Source organism: Neofelis nebulosa, chromosome 3, assembly GCF_028018385.1.
Source record: "Neofelis nebulosa isolate mNeoNeb1 chromosome 3, mNeoNeb1.pri, whole genome shotgun sequence".
Taxonomy (NCBI): domain Eukaryota; kingdom Metazoa; phylum Chordata; class Mammalia; order Carnivora; family Felidae; genus Neofelis; species Neofelis nebulosa.
In genome coordinates, this window is record NC_080784.1 from 128,637,609 (window position 1) to 128,659,399 (window position 21,791).

General features: G+C 36.3%; 1 long non-coding RNA gene across 3 annotated transcripts in view; it reads left to right on the forward strand.

The window, feature by feature from the left end:
- LOC131507318 (uncharacterized) overlaps positions 1-21,791 on the forward strand; it is a 189,876-nt gene that overhangs the window by 105,262 nt on the left and 62,823 nt on the right. For all 3 annotated transcript variants that reach the window (XR_009259444.1, XR_009259442.1, XR_009259443.1), the window contains exons 3-4: positions 2,691-2,800; positions 4,988-5,041. This is a non-coding gene — a long non-coding RNA (uncharacterized LOC131507318). The remainder of the gene's footprint in view (positions 1-2,690; positions 2,801-4,987; positions 5,042-21,791) is intronic.

Here is a 21,791-nt window from a genome sequence, read left to right on the forward strand (position 1 = left end):
CGTTGGTAATACCTGGCGTTTTTTGGTTGGTTGATGCAGTGCTCCAGGCACTCGACCATCATGTCCCTACGGATCTTCGCAATATCTTCTCTCTGTGGGTGCCCCTGCTTACACAATGTTTCTCTCTCTTGTAAGGACACCACTCATATTGGATTGGGGGCCATTCGACTTGTGTATGACCTCATCTTAACTAATCTGCAATTAACATTTTTTTTTTTTTCAAATAAGGTCACATTCTGAGGTACTGGGGGGATAGGGCTTTACCACAACTTTTAGGCGGACACAATTCTACCTGTAGCATTGACTTCTCATTTTTTGCTATCAAAGCCATTAAAATGAGAATGATTGTGAGTACTTTTTTGTGTATGTGTGTGATAGTCTTCAGACAGAGTTTCAGAAGAGGAATTATCAGGTCAAATGGTGCGTGCCTTATATTTTTGTAACATTCTGCAAAATTGTCTTTACAAAAAGATTCATTCATTTGCCATCTTCCCGACACTGTGTGAGAGAGCCCGTTCCGCACATGCCTATGAATACTTACTGTTATTGTTTAAAAAAAAAATATTGCCTTTCTATTGGGACAAAACATGATCTTAATAAAGTGGCAGATACAATATTTCCCTTTTTGGCTCTAAAGTAGCTTTGATTGTGTTCTAAATCTTTCAAAGCCTATTTTAACTTTTTTTCCTTCAGAACCCAGAGGGGCAAAAAAAAGCTAACTCTTGGGTCTCAGTATCAGAGGGACCCATTCTTCCTTCTGTCCTCTCATCTGTCATCTGGGCTCTGCTCCAATCTCAAATTCTTTATTTCTTTTCCCAACTAAAAACAAATAAAAGTGGAAAAAATCTCCTGGATACATCAATGGATGCAAAAAGGTGTTGGGGATCCGGTTGATAAATGCTACTTATGCTAGCAATTTCTGAGCTTCAGTTAAACTGGTTAAAAGTTCCACTAATCACCCCTTATTTCCTAGTTAGACTTTTGTAGACTCTTGCAAAAGTGACCACTGTCATCTAAGAACACATCCTCAGAGTTTGGGGAGGGTACAGTAGCAGTTTTTCCAGGGATAGTGACTCCCATGTATGATTTACCATCTCTTGTGAGGCCTCCTGGTACCTGTACCTGTGCTTGATGCATAGAACTCCAGACACAGTTGATGAAACCATGAATAAGCGGAAATTTTTACATCATGGCCACCTACATCAACCTGCTTTCTCCCTCTACCAGGTGAAAGTCTCCTTCTATTTTAAAAGAGAAGCATCCCCATCTTCACCGTGGCAGGCCAAAACTTTACAAAGGTTAACAGATGTCCAGTAGATTTTCAGAGGGTTGCCCTAGAGAACTGAGTATTAACCAGTATGTGAAAGAACTGCCTAAAGCCAGGAGAATAACCCACCAAAAAATTAGGGGGAACAGTAACCAGGGCTCAGATAGGGTCAGGGGTAGAATCTGCTCCCATCAGCTACAGTGGAAAACCTCAAAATCCACAGGGTAGTGGACAGAGGAGTTTAGTACTAGAGTAAACACAGCACTTGTCCCTCCTAACAAATGTTGAAAACAAGACCCAAAAGGATTAAGTAAAACTCAGAAATGTTTATAGGAATACAAAAATATCCAGGAACCAAAAAGCTAACATTCACAATTTCAGGGATAAGTGAAAAATTACCATGCAAAGAAGCAGGCAGATATCATGCATAATGAGGAGAAAAGTCAGTTAATTAAAACTGACCCAGAGTGGCACAGATATTACCACCAGCAGATAAGGACATTAAAATAGTTTTACTGCAATCTATGCCATAGTTTAAAAAGCTAAAGGGAAGATTAAATGTGTTGAGACATAAAAGATTAAAAAAAGCAAATCAAATTTCTAGAGATGAAAACTCTAACGTCCGAGAGAAAAAATACACTGGAGGAGGGGCACTCAGTCAGTTAAGTGTCTGGCTCTTGATTTTGGCTCAGACCATGATCTCATGGTTGTAGAACTGAACCCCACATCAGGCTCTGTGCTGATGGTGCAGATCCTGCTTGGGATTCTCTCTCTCTTTCTCTCTCTCTCTCTGCCCCTACAGCCCTGCCCCTCAAAATAAATAAATAAATAAATAAATAAATAAATAAATAAAAAATAAAAATAAATAAATAAATAAATAAATAAATAAAAACTTAAAAAAATACACTGGAGGGAATATAAACTACATATCGCAGAAGAAAATATTAACAAACCTGCAGACTGAAATAGAAACTATCCAAAATGAAACATAGAGAAAAACTTAAAAAAGGAACAGAGTATTAGTTATGAGAAAAAACTTCAAGAAACCTAATGTGCATGTAATTTAAGTCCCTGAAGGAATTTAGAAAAAATATTTGAAGAAATAATGGCTGAAAAATTCCAAATTTGATGAAGATCATAAACCTATAGATCCAAAAATTTCAATAATCTCTAATCACAAGAAACAGAAAATGGCATCATGGCACATAATAAATTGCTCAAAACCAGTGCTTTTGAAAAGAAAAATATGAAAGGAGCCAGGATGAAAAAACATGTTATGTATATAGAGGAACAAGAATAAGCATGACATCAGATTTCTTTTAAAAAAACAAGTCACATTTAAGAATACAGTGAAGCAACAACTTTAAGGTACCAGAACAAAAAGCTAGAATTCTATATCCAGCAAAATGTTTCTCATCAGCAGATTTGTGGTACAAGAAGTGCTAAAGGAAGTCTTTCAACAAGAAAATGATACCAGATAAAATTGTGCATCTACACAAAGAAATAAAGGCACGGGAAATGCCAATTGCATAGGTAAGCGTATGACTTTTTTTCTGTTATTTAAATTTTTAAAAAGATAATTAACTAAACAAAATTAATAATAGTGTATGTGGGGATAATACATATGTAGGACCAAAATGTAGGACAAAAAGAGCAGAAGGGTTGCCAAGAGAGAAATGGAAATAATACTCTTGCAAGGTTCTGATGCTATATGTGAAGTGACATATTATCACTTGAAGATAGTGATAAGTTAAAATGAGTCCGTGGTGATGGCCCTTAAGCCACCATTAAAATAATCAGGCAAAGATTTATAGCTAATAAATTGGAAAAGGAGAAAAAAAAGGAACCATAGAAAAGGATTAATCCAAAGGACGTCTGAGAAAAGGAAGAGAGAGAGAGCCAAGAATAGGTGGGACAAATAGAAAACAAATATCAATATGGTAGATTTAGACCTAATGCTGCCAATAATCACATTACATACAATTGGTTTAAGGCCATAATGGGACATTATAAAGGTGCAGGTATTGGTTTCCCACAAATATTCTTCCCCTTTCTCAAATAATAAAACTTCTGACTACTACCTGTGTACATGATTGCCCAATAGAGACAACATTTCCCAGCCACCCTTGCAGCCAAATGTAGCCATATGACTACATCCTGGCCAAAGATCCAAAAACACAAGCGTTGTGTACCTTTCTAAGATGTGCCCCGAAAAGGAGTGGTCTTGTGCACTCTGTTTTTTCCCCTTTTCCACAGTTTGGGAGATGGTGAGAGCCATCTTAGCCAACGTGGACCATCTTGTAATCGGATAAAGAAACGACATGTCAAGAACGGCAGGGTTACACTACCAACCCTTGGCTGTATACCTCAGAACTACTTCAGGAGAGAACAATAAACTTCTACCACATACAAGCTGCTTTCTTAATATGGTTTACCCCAAAGCATACTCTGAGATAAGAACTTGTTTGCCATTAATTTATTTGGGAAGTCATCCTAGGAAGCAAAGGCAAGAGAGAAAAGGCAATAAAGGTGCACTGATGTGTGGGTAACTGCTGGAGGCACATCCTATGGGATATGCCCCAAGAAACTCATCTTAAAATAACCCAGCTCTATTCAGGGATTCTGGGACATTTACTGACTAACTCCCTTTCCCACTGGATGGTGTTTCTTTCCTTGGGGATTTACTCTCCAGGGCTGTCACTTTTCCAGGAACTGTCTTCATGTGCCACTTCAGGTGAAGCTATCAGCAGTGTGGGGTAGCATCATGTCTGGGTAATAGAGTATTATTCTTGTGAGTATGTTTTCTCATGTGAAAGTAGCCCAGCTGTCACAATTAAAATGGAAAATTTCTGGGGCACCTGGGTGGCTCAGTCAGTTGAGTATCCAACTTGGGCTCAGGTCATGATCTCATGGCTCATGGGTTTGAGCCCAACATCGGGCTCAGTGCTGACAACTCAGAGCCTGAAGCCTGTTTTGGATTCTGTGTCTGCCCCTCTCTCTCTGCCCCTCCCCTGCTTGCACTCTGTCACTCTCTCTCTCTCTCTCTCTCTCAAAAATAAATAAACATAAAAAATTTAAAAACATGGAAAATTTCTAATAAGGAAATTGTAATTATTTACTATTTTGCTCCAGAGATATTGGACTCAATCTTTTAAAAATAGTGCAGAATCACTACTTTTTTGATATTGCTTTATGGAATAAGAATAAGCATTAAGCACTCAGATTTGTGTAATCAACTAACACTTCACAAATTTGGTGTAAAAGCATTAATTTATGGCCTTTTTAATTTTAGTAATTACCTATTTTCCATTATTTTATTAAAATTTTCAAGGTCTAGCTGGTCATTTCTTTTACTATTTATTATGGATATTCTGGCATCATGAGTTAGGTAATAATACCATAAATACTCAGCTTCTTTACTTGTTTGTCACATCACAAATTCCCAGACACCATACCCTTAAATATTTTTACTAGTCAGCGTAGTATGTGTTTTATGTTGGGGTAATAAGTTATGTGCCCAGTACGTGGCCTCTGGTTTCTCATTTAATGCACAGTAGGTGTAAATTAATATATCACAGCACAGCTTTTCTGAGGGCTATAACTAGACTGTGCCTACAGCTGGTTTGCAGTAGAGAAAAGTCTCTTCTAAAAGAGCTACCACTTTGTGCTCATGTCCAAAATTTAAAGATTGCCTTCTTGGATGTGCCATATGTTTTACAGATTCTACTTTGTAGAACTTTTAAAAAAGGTCTTGGAGAAGCTCAAGAGTTTCAGGTAAGGAATTGTTTGTTTTTACATTGCTAGTAATTGGGAAGTTAATTTTTCATTACTAAGGTTTGACAAATACGTAGTATAGGGAGATACTAACGTAAGATCTGATAGACATTTCAAAGTTATTTTGGGGGGCAGGAAGAATGCTAATAGTTTTTAAAGTTATATTTTGTGAATGTATAAATGGAAATCAGGATATCATTCGAAAATGAATGACTACCATTTAATTTTTAAAAAACATTTCTTTAATGACTACATTTGGATGTACCATTCAAGCCAGCTTTAACACACCTAAGATTTTGGAAATGAGGTTATACAGTTATCCCTTCCATTAAAACAAAGGTTTCAGAATCCAGTACTGCTAGATTCCATCATTACTGCCCAAACCAGATATAAGATATCAGCAACTATAAAGTAAGGTGAAGACTTCCAATGACAAGAATAATTTGAAAGAATACATGATCAGAGTCTTCTGGTGTGACAGCTGATGGTGGATGAAATGGTACTTATTTTCAGGATATGAGTTTTACAGTTATAGAATAATGCTGTAAGATGAAGTTGCAAGAAAAATCATTATTGTATACACTGTTCTTGGGAGTATCAGTCAGTGTAAACTTATATGTAGGGTAATTTGGTAATATTTCTCAAAAAACAAAATGTGCCTTTGGTCTAGCAATTCCATTGCTAAGAGCTTATCTTACTTGAACTAACATACAAAAATAATGTGTACATGGATGCCCATTTCTGCAGATTGTAATGCAAGAACTAGAAGGAACTTAAATATATGTCAACAGGAAATTAAGTAATTTATAGAACAATCATGCGTGTGATGACATTTAACTATTACAAGGAATGAAGTTTATTTTTATGTACCAATGTGGAAATTTTCCAAAATATATTTTTAAGGGAGAAAAGAATGCAGAAAAGCAGGCATATTATGTTCCTCACATGCATAAAACAAATATGTGTGTGTATTTGTATTCTTGTATATATCCCCCAATTTTCTATGATGAAACCCAAGAAACTATAATTTTATAGTTCATTCTGCAGAGTAAGACTTGAGTTTGGAGTATAGAGAGTTATTTATTTCTTGCTTCCTGCCTTCAGTCTATTTGAATTTATAAAAAGAAAGTCATGTGCGTATGTAGTTTTTATAATAAAAAATTACATTAAAAATAAAATTGAACTATTTTTAAAGACCTCCAACTTACTGATAACAAAACTATAGACAAAAATAATAACATAGGTTCATTGGAGGCGCCTGAGTGGCTCAGTCAGTTAAGTATCCGACTTCGGCTCAAGTCATGATCTCACGGTTTGTGAGTTCGAGCCCCGCGTCATCGGGCTCTGGGCTGACATCTCAGAGCCTGGAGCCTGCTTCACATTCTGTGTCTCCCTCTGTCTGCGCCTCTGCTGCTTGCACTCTGTCTCTTGCATTGTCTCAAAAATAAATAAACATTAAAAAAAAAAAAAAAAAAAAAACCACATAGGTTCATTGATATTCTAATCCTAATCTTATTCAAACACACTACCTCCAAGGAATGACTTGGGTAAATTGATTTTTTCAGTGTTTAATATTTATTTTTGAGAGAGAGAGAGAGAGAGCACGAGCCAGGGAGGGGCACAGAGAGAGGGAGACACAGAGTCTGAAGCAGGATCTAGGCTCTGAGCTGACAGCACAGAACCCACTGGGGGACTCGAACCCACAAAGCGTGAGATCATGACCTGAGTGGAAGTAGGACACTTAACCGACTGAGTCACCCAGGCGCCCTGGTAAATTGGTATTTGATGACTTTTAGTTGTCTCTGATTTGACTTCTTTCATTTGGTTTGTTTGCTTTGTTTATTTACTTAATTCTGGTTTTTTGAGAGTAATCATTTTTCCTGATCTTTTTCTTATAAAATAATACTGGTTTACTAAAGAAGTCTATATAAGTTATAACCACATTTTGCAGGCATGGTTTAGTTTTCCAGTGTGTTAAGTTACAAAATAGCCACAGGCAAATTCCATTCTGGCAAATTCTCCATTATGAGTACTAAGGGATTGGAATGGGTTCTGGGGAGAGTTGCTACAGGATTTGCTAGCCATTGTCTCCATGGGGATCATGGGCTCCTATCTTTCTTTACTGAATTTAGTCTCTGAAAATGGGGCCTGAATATGATGTAGAAAGTTCCTCTCCAAGAAGAGTCCTTGCTTTGTTGCTCAAGCTGCATGGGTGTTTTGAGAACCACTTCTAGTCTGGAAGGAGAGGCTTATTTCTTTTATGCAATTTTTATTAGTGAAGTATTTAAAAATACTTTTATTGTCATTTATATTTTGGAAAGTATTGAAAAATATAAAGATACAAGTATCAATCCTTTTATCCATCAGCTAGTCAAACATTTGCAATCACACCCTCCGGGGACAGTTGTTAATATTATATTACTATTGAGTATTTTTGTGCATTTGAAATACATAGTTGCATTAGATGCATCTATCACCTTATACTCTTTTTTATCTAAATTATATGCCTTTCCTCTCATTGTTGAAAACTGTTCCTAAACATAAATTTTCACAGATGCTTAATATTCCATTCTGAATTTACCATATTTTGCTCCATTGGTCTGAATTTGGATATTTAAGTCAATTCCATTTAAAATTTTTATCCATTATAAAGAAGGCTGCTAATAAAACTTTCTATAATAATTCCCACCTATAGTTCTGATGATAATTTTATTTGTTTCTGTTTCCTTTTTAAATTTTTGGGCATATTTTGGAATAAGGCTGCTAAGTTTTTTTTTTTTTTTTTTTTTTTCCTTACTGCAAGTTTCACATATGTATGCAGGCAAACTAGCCATCTCAGATTAAGGGAAGAGTATTATAGAGATGTCAAGGGTCACTTGAACTGTTAGCATCTGTATTTATTTATCTGCATGCATCAAAATAATGAACAAAAAACTCAGGAAAAAAATTGGACTAAAATGGTTGAAATGACCATAGCTCTCATGTACGGTCATTGGTTCATCATAGTTCTCATCAAGTGCTTTATAAACAAAATAAATTTAAGTGTAATCTTGAGTTGCTGTTTAATAAGTTGTTTCACTTCAGATTTCATTTGAAGTGAGAGATTTCTTGCTTAAAATATATGAAGGACCATTAAAAAGGGGATTTGACCATCAAATGACAGCACACAGGGTTAGAGGAAAAGCCTAAGTAAGTCCTGTTTGTGTTATTTACCTCCTAAATCATGTAGAAAATCTGTTTTCTTACAGGGGAATGGAGTTGTTACTCAATTCATGCACAGGTTGATTATCCCCTTTATATGTAAGCAGTCCTCACTTTGTACAGTAGTGTGGGGCAGTAAAAATAATTGTGCAAATGATCTTAAAATCCATAGGGGGAAGAATCATGATTGTTCTGTGATCTTTATTTTTTATTTTTATTTTTTTTTCAACGTTTTTTAATTTACTTTTGGGACAGAGAGAGACATAGCATGAACGGGGGAGGGGCAGAGAGAGAGGGAGACACAGAATCGGAAACAGGCTCCAGGCTCCGAGCCATCAGCCCAGAGCCTGACGCGGGGCTCAAACTCACAGACTGCGAGATCGTGACCTGGCTGAAGTCGGACGCTTACCCGACTGCGCCACCCAGGCGCCCCTGTTCTGTGATCTTTAAATATTTCTTGTCAAAACATTAAAAACACCTTTACTGTTTATATATGTATATGCATGGTTACATGTACATTAAGGACACGCGAAGATAGTAAAAGGAATGTTTGGTACACTGTTATATAAAACATATTAATGTGTTTTATTTGTAAAACTTAGGTGTAGTTTCAACAATGCTTGTCTTCTTGTTGTTTGACTTACAAGAAGGAGTAAGAAACCTTTCTATGTGTTGGCCAATTGTTGTGCTCATTTTCTTAAATGTGTATTTATTTTGAGAGAGAGAGAGAGAGAGAGAGAGAGAGAGAGAGAGAGTGAGCATGTGCACGAGCAGGGGAGGGGCAGAGAGAGAATCCCAAGCAGGGTTTGCACTGTCAGAGCAGAGCTGGACACAGGGCTTGAACCCATGAACCATGAAATCATGGCCTGAGCCAAAATCAAGAGTTGGAGGCTTAACTGACTGAGCCCCCCAGGCACCCCTGTTATATTCCTTTTACGTTTGGATCACCTCCCCACATTCCCAAATTCCCACTCCTATGGTTGCAGTGTTGGAAAATATATTTGAGAATTCCTTTTATGTGGAGCTTTTTTGCTGGATTCATTTCCTCTGGGACATATTTATGCTTTTTATCACAATCATTTTTCCCATTTACATTTGTCTTCATGAAGCAGAACTATCCACTTCACTGCCTGTGCATGAGTTGAGTAACAGATGCTCAGTGATCGATCACCAACAAACTTTGAAAAGAAGTGACATGATTGCTTTCTAATCACGATGCATGTCTTTTAGTTATGTCGTGATTTGTGGACCGAAGACCTAGCAGAGAAGTTAAAACTTCACGTAATGGCACTGAATGTATGTGATAACTGAAAATTGAATTTTTGGAGGACGTGTGTTATTTAACCGATCCGTGGTAACTGAAATTTCTGTATATGCGAATCATGCAAAGCCGGGACTGCCTGTATTCTCTGCTTAAACTGGACTGTCATGATTCTGTCAGAGTTTCTGAGACTGGAGTTAAATGAATTAATATTCATCACAAAACAAAGTGAAAGTCTAATTATCTTGTTTAGTTTGCTGGTGCATGTTATTTTCTGACATGATTCCTGGGTCAAACATTTAAAAAATTTTTTTAACAGAGAGACAGAGAGAGAGAGAGAGAGAGAGAGAGAGAGAGAGAGAGAATGAGAATGAGTGGGAGAGGGGCAGATAGAGAGGAAGACACAAAATCTGAAGCAGGCTCCAGGTTCTGAGCTGCCAGCGCGAAGCCTGTCGCAGGGCTCAAACTCATGAACCGCGGGATCATGACCTGAGCTGAAGTCAGATGCTTAACCGACTGAGTCACCCGGGTGACCCTGGGTCAAACATTTTTATTTGTTTGTGAACTATTACAATTCTCATCTTCTGCATCATTGCTATTATTATTTTGTAAATGTTAAGTATGACCATGTAGCACTCAGAAAATTCTGAACAACACGGAGACATTCTTAATGCATTTGCCATATACATATTACTTAAAAGCAAGGTATAGCATTTTTAAAACCTTATTTTGAAATACAGTAAAACCTTGGATTGCGAGTAACTTGTTCTGTGGGTGTTCTGCAAGACAAGCAAACATTTCTAATAAATTTTAACTTGATAAACAAGTCATGTCTTATAAGTAGTATGTGATGCCTAATGTCACACGATCACGACTACCACAGTGGTTGTTGAAATTCACTTTGATACACAAGTTCTTAGGATTACAAGCATGTTTCCAGAACAAATTATGCTCCAAACCCAGGTTTTACAGTAATCACAGATTCATAGGAAATTTCAAAGGGGAGTACAGGGAGGTTCTGTGTACCTCTCACCCAGTTTTCCTCAGCGGTTACATCTTATGTAACTACAGCACAATATCAACACCTGGAACACACACTGGCACAACGTATGTGTATAGTTCTGTCATTTTATCACCTGTATAGATTGGTGTACCACCCAGGCAAGATGCAGAGCTAGTCTATCACCACAAAGTGCTCCCTCATGCTACTCCTTCAGAGCCACACCCACCTCTTTCCCTCCTCCCACCCATCTTTCACACCTGGCAACCACTGGTCTGTACTTTTGTCCTTTCAGAACTGACCACAATTTTATTTTTTTCATTGCTGAATAGTAATCTGTGTGTGTAATATACGTTTCAATTTTGTCCATATATTAAACAATTATATAAATTGTTCCATATTATTTTATCTTTTTGCAATTCCCAGAGAGCTCAAGGTGATGTTTATGAGACTCATCCATCTTGATCATTGCTGATCTATTTTATAAATAACCTATAGTGATAGTTTTAAGCATCCAATTCGAGAATCTTTTAACTCTTAAAATCTATTTATACTATAGCCATTACTAGAGTATTTTTATTGATTTATAGTATTTTATATTTAATTTTTGATTTACTTTTCACTTGTTTCTCTTTTTTGCTTTCTTTTGGAAAGACTTGATTTATAATTTTATTTCTCTCATTTTATTTGAAGTAATACATTTTTTTCTGTTCTTCCAATGAATACCTCACCTTTTTAAATATGCATAGTTGTATCAAAAAATCTTTAAGTTAAGGGGTGCTGGGGGGCTCAATCAGTTAAGCATCCAACTTCAGCTCAGGTCACAATCTCACAGTTTGTGAGTTTGAGCCCTGCATTGGGCTCTGTGCTGACAGCCCAGAGCCTAGAGCCTGCTACAGATTCTGCGTCTCCCTCTCTCTCTCTGCCCCTACCCTGCTTGCACTGTTTCTCTCCTTTCTCTCTCTCTCAAAAATAAACATAATTAAAAAAAATCTTTAAGTTAGTACATATCTTTACATTTTTTGCAAACTTGTAGGATACCTTCCTTGGATCACGACCTCGAATTTTTATGTGAGTATTCTATTTCCATCACTGGTTTTTGCTAACTCCCACTCTGGTAGTCTTTACTGTCATTGCTTCCACTGATTTAAATTTCAGTGTCTTTTTTCTCCGTTCTTTCCTGAAATCTTCTGTAGTTTATTATTACTGTAATTGATTTATTCTTCTTACTGTGATTTATTTATTACTAAAATTTTTTGGTGTGATTTGCAAGTGACAAAAAATGATCTAGTCTATGAGAATATATTTACATCATCTTTTCTCTCTTAATTTTTTTATTATGGAAATTTCAAACATATAGAAAAGTAACTAAAGAACTACATACACCCATATGTCTATCACCTAGACTAAAAATTTTGTTAAGTTTTTGCCATATGTGCACTCTCTATCTATACACACTCATGCGCGCGCACACACACACACACACACACATATGCACGTTAGCTAAACAACCTAAAAATAAATTCACAGATATCTTGATACTTGATCCCCAAATGCAAATAGCTTAGTAGGCTTCTCTAAACTAAAGAGAGCTCTAATACATATAAAATGTCATTAACATATATAAAAATTTTAGCAACCATTCTCTAATATCAACTAGTACTGAGTATATATTCAGGTTTTGTCAATCGTTCCAAATTTTTCAATCTCTTTTTTCAAACTGGGATCCAACCAAAATCTACACATTGCATGTATCTGTTATATCTCTTAAATCTTCTTAATCTAGCAAAGGGTCTATGCCTTCACTATTTTCATGACATTCATTTTTGAGAATGACCCACTCATTGAATTTGCTTGATTACTTCTTTATGGTGTCAATTAACTTATTCCTCTATTTTTTGTATTTCCTATTACCTGTTTGTGTATACCTTTGAGTGATATTGGAGCTGGTATAGAATTCAAGGCTGACAGTTATTTTTCATTTGTTAACAGTCTAATTTATATTCCTTTGCAGACAATCTGTCTTCTCTCTGATTCCTTTTAATATTTTTTTCTGCTTTGATATTCTATAGTTCCAGCAAGAGGTATTTTGGAGTAGATTATTTTTCATATTTCCTCTTCCCTTACCTCTTTCACTCTGCTATCCCTGGGTAGTTTCTTCAGAACTATCCTCCAGTTCTCTAATCTAAATCTCAGCAACTCCATGTAGTTTGTTATTAATTCATCCTCAATTTTTAAAATTTCAATCTTGAATTCCAAAATTCTTCTTTTTATTTCTTTTCTTTCTTTTTTTTTTTTTTTTTACAGAAGCTCTATTCCTTTTTTCCTATATCTTGATTTTTAAAATCATGTTCTGTTCTTTCCTTATAGTTTTGGCTCTTTTTATTATTTCCTTAATAACTTAAAATATACTTATTTTATAGTTTATTTAACATATTTTCTAAAGATTTTAAGTAATTTCTACGTTCAACATGGAGCTCAAAGTCACAACTCTGAAATCAAGATTCATATGCTTCACCAACTGAGCCAGCTATAGGCCCCTCTCATGTTATTTATTTATTTATTTAATTTTGTGTTTTATTTTTTCAGGTAAACAAATATGTTTATTTACAAACATATTGAGTTATGTTGAATTCAAGAATTTGATCCATTTTTCAAAGAAACTGCACCTCTTAAAATGCTCCTTTTCACATCTGTTTAATGGATTCATTGCGACATCCTTATTTCTTAAGCAGTCGGTGTCTTACTATAAAAAAAAAAAAAAAGGTGGGGCGCCTGGGTGGCTCGGTCGGTTAAGGGTCCGACTTCAGCTCAGGTCATGATCTCACAGACCGTGAGTTCGAGCCCCGCGTCAGGCTCTGGGCTGATGGCTCAGAGCCTGGAGCCTGCTTCCGATTCTGTGTCTCCCTCTCTGTCTGCCCCTCCCCCGTTCATGCTCTGTCTCTCTCTGTCTCAAAAATAAACGTAAAAAAAAAAAAATTAAAAAAAAAAAAAAAGGTGCAGCAAATCCAGATCCAAAGTATGCAGTCATCATAATTCATAACTGCCTCTTGTTTTCCACTGAAAATGGCACACTCTTCCCTGGGCCCTCCACATGGTGGCTCCTTGGGACCACAGAGGTTGTGAGATGCTCTGTCCCAACATAGTGCTGTTGGGACTTCTGCGAAAGGCGCAGAGACCCAAAATGGTAGAAATTCATCTTATTTGATTTTCTGAAGCTTTTGGGTTCTAATCCCCCCGTTGGTTGTATTGCTTACTGTATTAGGCTTGGAATTTGGGGTTCAGGTCAGCTTTATTGATGATTGTGTGTATATTTGTCCAGGGCCAGAGAATAATGCTGAAGGAAAACAACCGTCAATCTAGATTTCTACAGTGTTGATGCAGAGTAGCCTTGCATTTTCCTCTATCAGGTTTTTCAAATTTAAGAGTTGGGAATACATCTTCATGCTGATATTTTTCCTATTCCATAAGATAACATAAACTGAATCTTCACTTTCTCAAATGGATTTTTACTTTTAGAATCCTGTTAGAGCCTTTGGAAGAGATGGTGTCTCTTTTTTTTTTTTATCTCTGGAACTTTGGGGTGGAAAGGTTGTCTTACATTGAAGGGGCAACCCCTTGGGGCCCTAACTTCAGGAAATGTCTTGTTTCCACCTCTTTATAGTATGTGCATTCAAGGCCACATCTCTTGTCCCCATGTGGAAATTGAAACCTTTGCTTCTGGGCCCTAGGTCATACAACTGCACTACTTCTCTCTGACTGATTTCCTTTGTCTCGTAAGTTGCTTGTTTGGGCTCCTCCCTGGCACCTAGATGTTTACGTTTCTTTCATTTGACCTCAGCTATGTATGTTTGTCTTTCTGTTATAGTTGTACTTAGCATTTTAATATTTTTAGTATCTTTAAATTTTATTTTATCTTAAGGCTACTGTGTTCAAAGTCAGCCAAATATTAATTGTAAGTATATGGAAACATTGAGATTGTCAAAAATTTTATTGTTCACTGATACGCTTGGTATTTCAGAATAAAACGTTTAAAGGGTGATACGAAACTTATTTTCATATATACTATAAACTGGGAAAATATGGGAATGTAAAATAAATTGGGAAAACAAGTGCCATGGATGTTAACACTCAGATGTTGAATTCACAAAAATAAAGGTCTTGCCATACTATTTTCATTGTTAAAGTGATTTAATTATATTTTCAATTGTAAATCAATCCAGTTTCTTATAAATAAGGGTTGGGCTGGGAAGTGGGAGGTCATAATAGGGAGCAGTATAGTTACAGGTAGCTTATCATAACTTTGAGTTTCAGTTATTTCTTCCTTTGACAATTAAGGGAATAGTTCATTTTTGATGTTAGAGACGTATGTCTAGTGGAAAGACATTCCAGGGGAGACACAGGTACATGAAGAAAAAGCAAGAGCACAGTGCATGTAAACAATATCATTTCCAAAGAAACATGAGTTCAGAATAAAGTTGCTTCCTCAAATGGAACAATATTTCAACCTCTGTCATTACACAATAAGATGGGTCAAGAGGGATAACAAATGACCCAATCTTTTTAAAAATCTTGTTGAGGGGTGCATGGCTGGCTCAGTTGGTGGAACATCTGACGCTTGATCTTGGGGTTGTGAGTTCGAGCCACTCACTGAGTGTAGAGATTACTTACAAATTTTTTTCTTTAAAGTTTATTTATTTTTCAGAGAGAGAGAGCAAGCAAGTGAGTGGGGTTGGGTAGAGAGATAGGGAGGCACATAATCCGAAGCAGCCTCCGTGCTCTGAGCGGTCAGCAAAGAGCCTAACGTGGGACTCAAACTCTGAAACCATAAGCTCATGACCTGAGCCGAAGTCAGGCGCTTAACTGACTGAGCCATCCAGGTGCCCCATAAAAAAAATAAAATCTTAAAAAAAAAAAAAAAAAGGATCTTGTTGAAGAAAAAGTTAGACATTTTTCAAATGAAAATATTTATACTGAGAAAAGATCTTGAATTGTGTAGCTAAGAATTTAACATCTATTTTAAAATTTTTGTTTTAAAGTAAACTCTATCTCTGACGTGGGGCTAGAACTCATGACCCCAAGATCAAGAGTCTTATGCTCCACTGACTGAGCTAGCCAGATGCCCCAAAATGAGAGTAATTTTATTTATTTAATATTGTTTTTTAAGTAAACTTTACACCCCACATGGGGCTCAAATTCATGACCCCGATGGGGTGACTGGGTGGCTCAATTGATTAAGCCTCCGACTTTGGCTCAGGTCATGATCTCATGGTCCATGAGTTTGAGCCCCATGTCCAGCTCTGTGCTGACAGCTCAGAGCCTGGAGTCTGGTTCAGATTCTGTCTCCCTCCCTCTCTCTCTGCCCCTCCCCTGTTTTCTCTCTCTCTCTCTCAAAGATAAATAAAATATTTTTAAAAATTTTTAAAAAGATTCATGACCCTGAGATCAAGAGTCACATGCTCTACTGACTGAGCCACCCAGGCGCCCTTAATGGCATCTAATTAATTAATTAATTAATTAATTTTCAACGGCATCTATTTTAAAATTAGAGTCACTCTGCATTCGAGCTCTGCTACTACCTCTGTCTCTTTTGGGAAAATAACATAAATTCTCTCTCAGTTTACTTATCTATAAAAAGACAGTAATAATAAACTCCCATGTTGCTACTGGGAATTAAAATGGCACGCTCATAAAAAAATAAAGTGACATATTCATAAAATATCCTGTGTACAACACTTCGCACAGTGCCTGCATACAATGGTCACTAGCTCAATAGCTACTACTGTGAAATCAGCACAGAGATTTCTGAATCACTAGAGGTGAAAAAGGCTCCAGGAGACTAGAAATGTGAGAAGCTTATCTCTTAACTAGCTAGCTCAAATTCTGGGATTTCTTAGGCACAACAAATAGAAAGATGATATTATTCTTATAGCTTGAAAATATTGTGGTGGGAATTTTCTTATTATGAGAATTGCAATTTACAGAAAACTAAGCCTTATTTGAGAAGGAAAGAGAAATACTGCTTTTTGTGAATAAGCCTCTATGGGTGCTCTATGTTAATGTGTTTGTTCTGGTAGAAATACTTTTATTGTTACCTACTTGGGATAAAGATTGTAAAGAGAAAGTTTTCAGGCAACCATAAATCTTTTTTTCCCTTGGGTCAAAAAGTTTCAATAATTTTTGAAAGAAATTTTGATAATTTTTGTAATGATTAGAAAGCATACTGCCTATGAGTAAAGAAGTCTATTCTTTGCTTTTAATTTGCCTACCCATTTTTCTAAGCAAATTTGTTTAGGGAAAAAAAAGTCTGTTCTAGACTTGGAAAAAAACTTATAACTATCTTACTCTTTTGAAAAGGCAGTGGTGACATTGAGTCACCTGAGCTCCATCTCTGGGCAACAGTGACAAATGGTCACTTGCAGTGCAAAGATCAAGTGCTGAGAGTGTGAGGTCAGCTGCTTTACACGACACCTAATGGGACTGTCATTTCTCAGGATCCCCAGCCAAAGGCAGGGTGGCGACATGGTGTACCCATCACTAAGGTGCCATGTCTGGCATCTAAATGGAGCTCAGTAATTCCAGTGGAGCCAAGTTATTAGAGATCTAATTGCCATTGTCTAATAAATTCTTTTGAGGTCTTTGTGTTGGTTCACTTAAATATTCAATGTATCTGGCTTGAAGCAGTTATTAAAAATGTAATTGTTTTGTAAATTTTTATCTTTCAATTCCAAAACACCCTCATGAATTAATAAACAGTGTTCAGATAAAATAAGAATATTCATCAATAATGCAAGATTTTCTGTGTCATTGGGGGGTGTAACCTTACTACGCTGTTGATCAGAAACTCTGGGGAAATAACATATCTCTTGTAATACACTTCCATCTTGGATATTCTAGATCATGTTTAGCTGGAGAGTTTTTACTCTGAATGAAAATGTTTTTATTCATATCTTATTACCAGTAGAGTTTATTTGAACTCATCATCATCCTAAGTTTATTTTCAGTTATTACTTTCTGGCTTGCCTCTCCAAAGCTAGCTATGAATACACAGTGGACTTCAAAATAGCAAGGCTATTTTGTTTTAAAGTGAGCAATGATAGTCTTGTCCCCAGCTAGGGAAATAGAACATAAAGCTTCCCAAGGCATTTACATGTTTCCCAAAAGACTGACCCATAGTCAACAAATGGGGAAATATAAAAACTTCTCCAAAGGGATGGGTGCTTCCTTAAGTGAACTGATTGACAGCTCGGGGCTTGCCCAGTGACACTGTCATCTGAGGGACCCTACACTTTTTTTCCCAGGTTTTCTGAAGTCTCTCGGGTATCATAAGGGGACAGACCCCTGTGGTACTGCCAGGGCCCTCTCTGTCAGAGGGCTAAGACCTGGACTAATTCATTGCAGTGCAGTTTAATTAAACTGCACCAGAGTTGTTTCCCTGGTAAAATAAGTGTGGGAAGAGAATGTGTGTCAAAAGGGACATGCCCCTTACTGTGTGTGCTTTATTGTTACACCGCAGCTAATATATTGTGGGAATTCCCATGGAGTCAATGATAAACTGTATTATCGAGCTCCATAAAATAGGCATTCTACTAGTGCAGGTTACTGTAGCTCACAATTCTATTAATCCTTCTAATTTATTATATTATAGCTGTATGTGAGGTCTCATAAATTTATTATACCCCTTTCATCTAAAAAAACCCCACCATGCTTGTTTCTCCTCTCAAATAAAACCTTTTATTATTTGCTGTGTCTGTCTCTAAAAATGTAATAGCCCCTTGTAAGAAAATATAATTACTGGCTGAGAAATGTAAACTGTATTTGACATGTCTTCTACTCTAAAATTAAAAAATTCTATTAAACCTTGCTATATGTGTATGAATACTGGTACATGAAGACCCATCAGCTTTTTGTTTCCAGTTTTCTGGCAACAACTTCCTATAAATGACATCTTTAGTATTTTTACTGTTTTCATCATTTTGTTTATGATGTAGGAATTTACTTATAGTATTCTCTCCTCTTTATCATTTACACCAGAAGTCAGCAGAAGGGCAGACATAACATCTGCTTTGTTCACGTCTATATCTCCAATGCCAAGTACGATGCCTGGCATATATTAGAGGCTCAATAAATAGATGTTAAATGAGGAGGTGAATGAAATAGAAAATTCTGTGAGTGCCTGTGCAAATCTTCATAGGATTTTTACCTATTAACATGTTTACTAATAACAGCTTATTTTTTATCAGTTGCTATTACACAAAGATTTGGCTTACTGCTTAAAAGGATATCTAAAATATGCAGGAAAAATATGCAGGCATAAGTTTATTAAGTTATGAAATTTCAGTTGCTACTTTCAGATTACATTTTCACTTAGTTTTAGAAACCTTGATGCCTCAAAATAAGCTACACCTTGTACATTGAAAGTAAGCTAGAGATTCTGTGGGCTGGCCCTCGTGTGATATGAAGAAATGTAAATGGAGAGACACTTCATATCCATTGCTGATCAGATTCATACCTGTCCTGTTTGTAAATGAGATGAGATGAGCTTAGAAATATTTTAATAAATAATTGAATACATATTTGAATAAATAGATGTTTATTTATTTATTGAGAGAGAGAGAGAGAGAATGAGTGGGGAGGGGCAGAGAGAGAGGGAGAAAGAGAAAGAGAGAGAGAGAAAGAGAGAGAATCCCAAATAGGCTCCATGGCCAGGGATGGGCCCAGCACAGGTCATGATCTCAGGACTGTGAGATCATGACCTAAGCCAAAATCAAGGGTAGGATGCTTATCTGACTGAGCCACCCAGGCACCCCAGAAATATTTGAATTTCAATCAGGCACCTTCATTTTGTTATCCTGAAGTAAAAACCTAAGTGATGATGGACACAGGACTGGACATAGAATAGATCTCTATCTACTCTAAGGTACTATCTCAGATCCCAGGTGAACAGTGAAAATTACCAAAAGTCTTTTCAGCAACTCTTGCTTAGAGCAATGTGTATGAAGGGCAGTGATGGATAGTTTCAGTACAGGTGGTCAGACATCAGAAAAGGAATGAAGACAATTGGTACCATGAGCATTTTATTAGAAACTCAAGAGACCAAATCAAGCTTGGAAATGGAATTGCTGTTTCATTGAAAAACATTTCTGTTATGACACACTTTCGTAACAATAATGAGTTTGGCTAATGTTCTAATGGCTAAATTCCCCATGTTTCTGTTTTGCAAATGAAAACAAATCTTCCATTTGATATCATTGTTTTTCCCATCATAAGAAGTAAAAAAAAAAAAAGTCTTAGAACAAATGTAATGAATATGCTCTGAACGGATAACCTGGGTGGTCCCAGTGACACCTCTTATGGTCCTGGATGCCAGGGCAAATGTATAGGCAGTATCTTGTCATGACTGAGATCAAACTTGTTTAGTGCTTACTGAGAGTTATGTGGCATAGTGGAAGGGCAGGATTTTTAGAATGTCATCACTTGTGGATTTGAATCTTATTAGTTCTACCACTTAATAACTGCACATGCAAGAAAATTACTCAGTCTGTCTAAGCCTTCATAATAGAATTTTAATGAAAATTATACTCGATAGCGTATGCCATGTGCTTAGTGTAGTTCCCAGCACATAGTACCTTCTCAATAAGTAATCGTAATTATTCACCATTATTATCTTTGCCCCCAAGATAAGGATTGTAAAGGATAGTATGGCAAATCTTCCCGCAAAGATTTCTGTAGGAAAGGTTTCCTACTATTGGATTATTAATTACCTTTTCACTTGAATTTACATACTACATCTCTAAAGAGCAATGAATTAAATTGTAGATTATAAGGCGAGCAACCCTGCTATTAATCTACTCTGAGGTTTTGACGAGCTTCACTCTTCACTTGCTGTACTTTCAAAATAGACCAACTACTTCTCCATAAAGCACATGAGAGGTAGCTGTTTAGGTCATTACTTCTTTTTTTTTTTCTTAGTTTTTTTTTTTTTTTTTAAAGTAGCTGCCACTTGAACTCATGACCCTGAAATTCAAGACCTGAGCTGAGATGGAGAGTCAGACTCTTAACCAACTGAGGCACCCAGGTGCCCCTCCACTTTTAATTTGCGTATATATACATTTAGATACTGCACTAAGGAAAATGTACTCTACTTATTCTCAAACTACAGAATTAATGTTCTCAGGGATATAAAACTGAGCTTCTAGAACTTTACAGCCACTGTATCAAGTGTGGTACCTGCATTATTTTATTGAATCTTTACAATAAATCTAAGAGGAGGGTACAGTTATTATCTCTGACTGATGGATTAGGACACTGAAGGTTAGAAAAGCTGTGTAACTTGCTCTATCTAGATCATACATGTGGCAAATGGTAAAGCAGGGATTGAAGAGGTAGTAATCACTCCAAGTCTGTGTTTCTGACTCTGCCTTGTAGTATCTGCCTCCTGCATCCCACCCCACGCAGGCTCTTTCTATTTCACTGGACAGTATCTAGTCAATACAAGCTTCTGGCCAACTCACGGAAGATATAAAGCTTAGAAGAGGTTGATCAGCCTTGGGAATAGCACGGGGGGAGGGGGGGGTCAAATTCTTTAGAACCACTGTCTTAATGTTTACTTGAAGATGAGATTTCTTACTCTTGGAAGCACATGCACACTTAAGTTCTTGCTGTCGTATAGCCTGCTGTAAATCAAATATTGAACATGAGTGATTTCTTATACATTTTGAAGGGATGCTTTCACTCTTTAAAAAAAAACAAAGTGGAGTCTAATAATACATAAATAAAACAAATAAGAAAACACATTGATGACTTTATAGACTCCTTTTAATAAAAAAATAAAAAATGACATTTAATCTCTATAATTTGAAAGCATAGATGGTTTCTGTATGGACAAAACTAACGTAGTCTTTATAAAATAGTGTTTTCAATTCTGGTACAAAAAATACTACCAATATGATAAAGATGTGAAATTAGAAGTTTTTTCTAATGCTGTTTTTCATTTTGATGATAGAAAAATAGAATTAGTATAAATATATATTTAAGGATTTTAACTCAGTAACAATGCAAATTATCATTCTGGTTGTTTAGAAATGTCAGTAAGAACTCAATTGTTCCTGCACTGATATAAAAGAGCATTTTTTGACAGTGATTGACATCAGCGATTTGCATACTGTGTCACTGAGAAGTGAGCAAAACTTTTTTCCTATTTCAGTACATATTTTATGAAGTTTAGTAGATTTATATAAGGTATTATGTGGAGTAATTCGAGTTTTAAAAATTTATTGCGTACTAGA